The sequence below is a fragment of the Balaenoptera physalus genome (assembly GCF_965194825.1).
Source record: "Balaenoptera physalus genome assembly, chromosome: 10".
NCBI lineage: Eukaryota > Metazoa > Chordata > Mammalia > Artiodactyla > Balaenopteridae > Balaenoptera > Balaenoptera physalus.
Genome location: NC_138889.1, coordinates 98,266,625 through 98,273,428, shown reverse-complemented (window position 1 = coordinate 98,273,428; position 6,804 = coordinate 98,266,625). Strand labels below are relative to the sequence as shown.

The window sequence follows — 6,804 nt, the reverse complement described above, 5'->3', positions numbered from 1 at the left end:
TGGCAGTCTAAAGAATGTTCTGAAGTAGAGGCACATCACTTTAGAAAATCATATAGGAAGGAAGAGAACAGAGCTTTTAATGGGCTCTTTAGGGAAAGTGGACGCCAGGGGTAATGGAGAATGTCTCTTCCTTCTCCTCCGGCCCCCCCAAGCACTTTGGCTGTTACTGTGAGTTGTTTCCATTGCTGCGCTTGACTATTTGTGCGTGCATCTGCCTCCCAGGAGCTGTAAGCTCTTCAAGGACAGGGACTGGGGCCCCAACAGCCAGCACCTTGTCTGGCACACAGGAAGGGCCCAGTCAACATTGCCTCCTTCGTGAAGGGTGATGGGACAGCTTGTGCTCACACCCTCCCATCTGATGGGCTTGGGAAACAAGAACACAGAATCAAGTCACCCAGAGCTCAAGGTTTATCCACATCAAACACCACCTAAGGCATGAACCCCTCCTCTAGCACCCTCATCCACTCTTCCTTGGCTTCTGCTTGCATGCTGCTAGTGACAGGGTACTCACTACTACTAAAGCAGCCCCTTCTGTGTTGGAGATCTTGGAGCAATTGTTATAAAGTCCCTCTGTCTATTGATAAAAGTCAGGCTCTCGGGTATATCCAGTAGTCACACCTAGGGGAGCACTAGTTGTGTCTCCTAGTCAGGGGGGCAATCAGGGGTAACACTGCACACAAGTGAGGCTGGTGCCTGCCCTTCAGCAACCCAGAGCCCAGAATGCTGGGAAGGCAGAAGGAGTAACAAATGAATTCATCATCCCTGCTTGAGCCAGCTCTGTTAAGGCAGTGAGTTGAGACTCTGAATTGTCACAAAGACTACTATCAAGCCTTGAGACTTCAGTCAGGTGGATTTTGGGTCTGTGCTTCACCCAACAAAGCTAGGAACAATCCTGATCTGTAGTCATATTCATTCACTCATTCATTCATTCACTCATTCATTCATTATTGGCTATCACTGGCTGGGAGCAGGGATGGTGGCACTGGGGGCCACAGCACTGCCTCAGGATCAGAGTGTTACCTTGGTAATCAGATAGCTAACCGTCACTGGGTGCTTACTATAAGCCAGGCACTTCCTGTTTACTTCTGTGTAAAGGGCATAGCCTCTCCTGCCCAGTCACAGCTCCGGGGAGGGCAATGGGAGTCTGCTTGGCACACCAGCCCTGAGCACCTGGTACAGTCAGCACCCAATAAGCATGAGCTGCTGCCATTTAAATCTCCACAACAACCATAGGTGTTCCTACTATTGGTTGCCCCCATTTTGTACACTGAGAAAACCAGACACCTAGAGGTTAAGTTACTTGCCCATGGCCACACAGTTTCCAAAAGCCTGAGCCAGGATTTGGACCTGGGCAGTCTGCTTCCAGAGCCTGCTTGATCAACTCTTAAGGTACAGGTAGAAGCCAGGGGAACCACTCACCTTTCTCTGCCCCCTTTGCTTATCTTGTGAAATGGAGCTTGTCATCAACCTCGCCTTCCTCTTTCCTCCACCCCCCTCCCATCGTGACCATCAGCCAAGATAAAGAGATGCAGGTGTTCTTTTCTAGGAAGGAGGTTGGTGGGAGTTGGGGTGGGGAAATATATTACTAGTCACAAAGGATTGAAATGAGCTCAGAATCTTGGGGGGGGGAATTGCTGTAGAAATCTAGTTGTTTTAGGCTGAAAGGCTCCCAGAGAGCCTCCAGGACCCCCAAACTCCATTCTCACCCCCCTTGCCCTCCACAGGATGTGCGGACACAAAAGGTCTCGCCACTGTGCCTCCTCCCTCCCCCACGTGCCAATGAGCCCCAGCTAAGATCTTTGTCCCTTGACAGTGCAATTTATAGCAACATAGCTGAGGCTGGATTTTAGGCTGGAGGATGAAGGTGTGCGTGTGTGTGCGTGTGTGTGTGGTGGGGGGGAGGTTGATGGTGTCATGTTACTTGACAAAGTCACACCAAGCAAGGGGGGACTAGAAAGGGTGAGCCTAGGCTGGAAGCCAGAAGACTAAATGAAAGCAAACATTAACGACCACCGTCTGTAAAATGGGATCAATCATCTCGGCCTCATAGGTAGTTGTGAGAATCACGAGTTAATACTTGTAATTCCTTCAGCACATGGTGCCTGGCACGGAGCGGGCGCTCAGCAGACGGGGACCATTGTTGTGTAACTGTGTTATTACACACTTGGGTATCTACCAGCCAAAGCATTCCTTTCCGTTTTAGACACTGGCCTAGGCCCCAGGCGATACCCCAGGGATATTTAAGACAAGGTGGCTTACCAACCTATGAGGGTGTTGATAGTCTCACGAAAGGGGCGCAGTCTTGAGAATTTGCCACGAAAAGTCTCCCTGGGCGGCGCGAGCCCTCTGTTCGGATTCCCAACCGCCTTCCCCCGGGGCGTGAGCGCGCCCCCCGCAGGCGATCTCCGGGAAAGCCTCGGCTGGGGAGCCCGTGGGCCCAGTCGCCCCAACCCTTCTCTCCCGCCCGCCCCGGCGGCCACCCTCGGGGGCTAGGCAGCGCGGCGCGTGGGAGGGGACGGCGCGCCATTGGCTTGTGCACGAAACTGAGAGGAGGGACCAGCTCGGGCCGCCAGACTCGGGCAAAGCCCCGCCGCGCTGGGCCCCGCGCGCAGTCCAGCCGGCCCTGCCCTGCCCGGCGCGGGCGGCGCGATGTGAGTCGCCCGAGGGTCCGAGAGTCCCCCTGGCACGCCAGCTCCGCGCAGCGCCGGCGCCAGCAGGCGCTAGGAACGTAAGTTCTGCTCCCCGCCGCCGCTTCGGAACCTCGCACTTTCCCTTCCCGCCGCCAGCTGGCCGGTGCCTGCGCAGCGCAGCCCACTGGGGCTCCTGCGGCCGCAGGGACCGCCGAGGACAGAGAGGACCCCGTGCGCGCGAATCGGGCGCCCCAGCACCTCTTGGCGCTGGAGGGTTCTGCCGGGACTCCAGGGATTCCCCCCTCCGCGGTTCTCCCGGGCGCCGTCCCGCAGCCCCTTCAGGTCCTCTCCTTCGCGCTCTCCGCTTGCTCCCTTTCCTCTGACTCGGTTTCCCTCTCTCCCCCGGCTTCCTCCCTCCGCCGTCTCCTCCCTCTAGGACGGTTTATTCCGCCCTCCGCCCCCGCCTCTTGGGCTCGCGCTCTCCGCTTCGGAGCGAGGGAGAAACCGAGCGGAAAGCATTTTCTCCCTCCCTGGGGTCTGACTCGGTCCCCGCGCTCGGTTCTCTGTCCCCTCCCCCCTCCATCCCTGTGCCCGTCCTCCCTCCATTGTTCCCGGGTCCGGGGTGTGTGCCGCACAAACTTGCGAGTCCCCTTCCTCGCCCCCTGCTGGGTCGAGGTTGAAGGTGGCGGGGTTCCCGCTGCCCATAAGTCTGGCCCGACCTTCTGGTTCGGGAGACCGTGGGGGCGGGAGTGCTGGGCCAGAGCACCGCAGGCGTCCGGACAGCCAGGAGCTCCCGCCTGGAGCCCCCAGCCCTCTATGAAAGTGGGTGGGTATCTGGAGCTGGGAGATAAAGGACACATTGGAGGGGGGAGGAGCAAGACCGGGAGACCCCAGCCTCCAGGGGTGGGGGGAGCAGAAGCGGCAGCCGAGCCTAAGCTCCAGTTGTTGGGAGGAGGTTAGGGGATGGACAGGTGGAGACCGACGCTCCCCACTCTCTCCCAAGCCGCGCGCTCAGCGGACGGGGGCAGCGTGGTGCCATTGTCCTGGCGCTGAATAGCCTGGGACTGCCTGCCTTGGGCGGTATACTCGTACCCACTCCGGGGGTCCGTAGGGGAACCGCCAGGACGCCTCGCCCACCCCCGACGCCCCTATCACGGTTGGGACCTAGCTCGGCGTCCTCTCGCTCCACCCTCCCCCGCCCCTACCCCGTCCCGGGCTCCCGACGCCTCCTCGAGGCCCCGGGGGGAGCGGATTTCTACGCGGGAGCGAAGGGGACGGGGGCGGGAGCCGGGTGGAGGGTGGAGGCCGAGAACCCTGGGGCGTCTCTGTAGCCCAGAGCCCAGCGTCGAAGGCCAAGGCCGCCTCGCCGCCGCACCGCCCCACCGCCCCGCACTTCCTGGTTGATTTCCTTCAGACAAACTTTTCCCGGTGGGGCTGCCCTGCGGGGAGAAGGCACCGGGGCTGCAGGGATGCCCACCCCAACTGAGAGGCCTCTTGGACCTCCAGTCTTGGTGGCCTGTGGAGAGGGAGCTGATGCCCTCTCTTCCTCCAGCTCGCAGTGCCAGGGACACAGGGATGGGGGATGGGGGATGGGGGAGGGGTGGGGGGTGGGGAGAGACAGGGACACAGGGATGGGGGATGGGGGGAGGGGTGGGGGGTGGAGAGGGAGGTGAGAGGGTTGTTGGAGAGCCAGGGGGTGGCCGAGTCCATTTTTTAGCCGGGCCTCACACTTAGCCCAGGGGGAGCAAAGATTTTTCTTGTTGTGTTGTTAGTAAATAAGACTACGTATTCTCCAGGCCTCTGTTATCCCATCTGTAAAAGGGGCCCTCTGCCCCCCAAGGTGCCCTCCTGGCCCCATTGTCTTGGGAACTAGCCGACCTGACTTCTCCTTTTCTGCCCACCTGCTGTCAGCTTAATCTGTCCTAAATTTGGAGTGGAGGGCTGAGGCCCAAAGCCCTCCACCCATGTTTGGCTGTCAGTACCTCCTGGATCCACAGCTCAGGCCCACCACCAGCACCCCAAGTTCTCTAACCCCACACTCAACTGCCTCCCCTCCCCCAAGATCTTATGGTAGCCCCCCTCTGTGTCTGCTGGAGGAAGGGCCTGCCAGTTCAGGGGTTGGGGGTGGGAGGAACAGTGGAATTGACAGTGACCTGTGATAGTCACACAGCGCTGAACTGTTCTTTACTTTCTTTCATTTATTGAACAAAATGTTTGTGAGGGCTAGGCCAAAAATGATTTAATGAACAAAGTGCCAGATACAGTCCTAGGCCCTGAGAGACAGCTGTGAACAAAATTAAAAGATTCTTGCCCTTCTGGAGCTGACACTTACAGTGGGGGAGGGGCAAATAACTAATAAAGTAAATAAGCAAATTATATAGTATATTGGGAGGTGAGGGGGAAAAGTTGAGTGTTGGGGGGTGTTGAGGCCAGGGGTGAGGTCGCCATTTTAAATAGGGTGGTCAGGGAGGTCTCCCTGAGGAGGTGACTTACGAGCTAAAGTTTTGAGGGAGTGAGCTGTGGGGATAGCTTCAGGGACTAAAGATCTGGCAGAGAACAGCCTGTGCAAAGGCCCTGAGGCTGGAATGTGCCCGCTGTATTTGAGGAACTGTAAGGAGCCAGTGTAGCTAGGGTAGAGTGAGCGGGTGGGGAAGAGATAGGAGACAAGGCTGGCTGAGAGGGGATAAGCCTCCCCATTTCACAGATGAGGGAGGTGATGCTCAGAGATAGCATAAGTAACCCCAGGGCAAGCTGCCTAGGAGTGGCAACTGCAGGGTGGGGTGCCTAATGTTCTGACTCCTAGCCCGTAATAATTTTCCCTTCCCCCTGCATCTCAACCATATATGCACAACAATGGTTGTGCCCCTCCCCAGGCCAGGCCTGGCCAAGTGCTGGGGATATGGAGGGGAGCCACCCAGGCTTAGTACCCCAAGGGGCTCCATATTCTGCAGCCTGTTGCCAGCCCCCTTCCCAGGTTCCCCTTGCCCACCTGTTGTCAGTACACTCAGGGCAGCATCTTCCTCCTGAGCCAGAGTGACCCTAGTTCTCTCTCTTCCCATTTCCTTCCTGTGGCCACTCCCTTGTAAGCACCCCACTCTGTATCCACATGTGGCTTCTACAGGGGTACCTGTTCTGAAGTTGGTATGGTCAAGGGGGAAACTGAGGCAAAGAAGTTGAATTTCCTTGTCTGAAAATAAGAGCAACATTATTTTTGAGCATTCACTATAAACAGGAACTGTTTTAGGAGTTTTTTGTGCATCTTCTCATCAGTGGGAGGTGGGTGTCATTATTACACCCATTTAACAGAAGAGGAAACTGAGGCCCAGAGAGGTAGTATCACTGGCCCAAGGCCATGCAGCTAATAAGTGGTGGAGCCAGGATATCAGCACAGGCCTTTTGAGTCATGCCAGAGCCCCCCAAACCCTGGGGGAGATGGTTAGTTCTGGACTGTGGTTCTGGCCCATCAGGGTACTGGGAAAAGTACAGGGATCCTTCTGCTTGCCTCCCCCAACCCACCCAAAGGGCAAATAACTACTTGCTTATGAAAAAGTTGGCTCAAAATTGTGGGGCATCTCTTCACAGAAACTCCCTTCCCACCCTTCTCTCCTCCTCTCCAAGTTTCTGGGCATCTACAGGCGTGGGGGAGGTGGAAGGAGTGGGAGGGGAGAGGGATATGGCCGCTGCCTTTTCACAAGAGCTCTGGCCTCATGGGATCTGGAAGCCAGACTGTCCCAATAACCATGGCCCCATGGGATCTGGAAGCACCAGCTGCCTTTGAGGGCCCTGATGTGGTCGCTGCGCTGAGGGGGAGGCTGGCCCACTCCTGGGTTGGAAAGGACAGGAATTCTCCATGTGTTCTGCCCTTTGTGAGTGACAGTAGGGACAGAGAAGCCCCTCTCAGTGACTTCTGTGTGGCAGTGGATGGCCATCCGAGGCCTGGACACCCCCTTGCCCACACAGCAGTTTCAGAGGGTGAGGCCCCCAGGGATGTCGCCTCCTTCTTGCCCCTTGTCCTGCCCTGCCCTCTCACCCTCTCCAACACAGCAGGGAATGTTTATTTTTTCTGTCCCTGAGGGCTTGGAGATATTTGTGATGAAAATGTGGGCTTTCCTCTGTCCTTCTGGAAATTAGGCAGCTTCGAAAGAAAGAGAACTGGTAGAGAAATAGCAAAATG

At 57.1% G+C, this 6,804-nt stretch overlaps 1 protein-coding gene across 5 annotated transcripts in view; it reads left to right on the top strand.

Annotated features, from left to right (window-relative positions):
- The first annotated feature begins 2,430 nt into the window (after positions 1 to 2,430).
- TP53I11 (tumor protein p53 inducible protein 11) overlaps positions 2,431 to 6,804 on the top strand; it is a 69,660-nt gene continuing 65,286 nt past the window's right edge. The window contains exon 1 of one of the 5 annotated variants that reach the window (XM_082410620.1): positions 2,431 to 2,728. The gene's annotated coding sequence lies outside the window, so the exon portion shown is untranslated. Of the gene's footprint in view, positions 2,729 to 2,789; positions 2,973 to 3,353; positions 3,457 to 6,804 lie in introns of those variants that run through there. The other 4 variants (XM_082410621.1, XM_082410617.1, XM_082410618.1 and 1 more) reach the window with 4 other exon arrangements.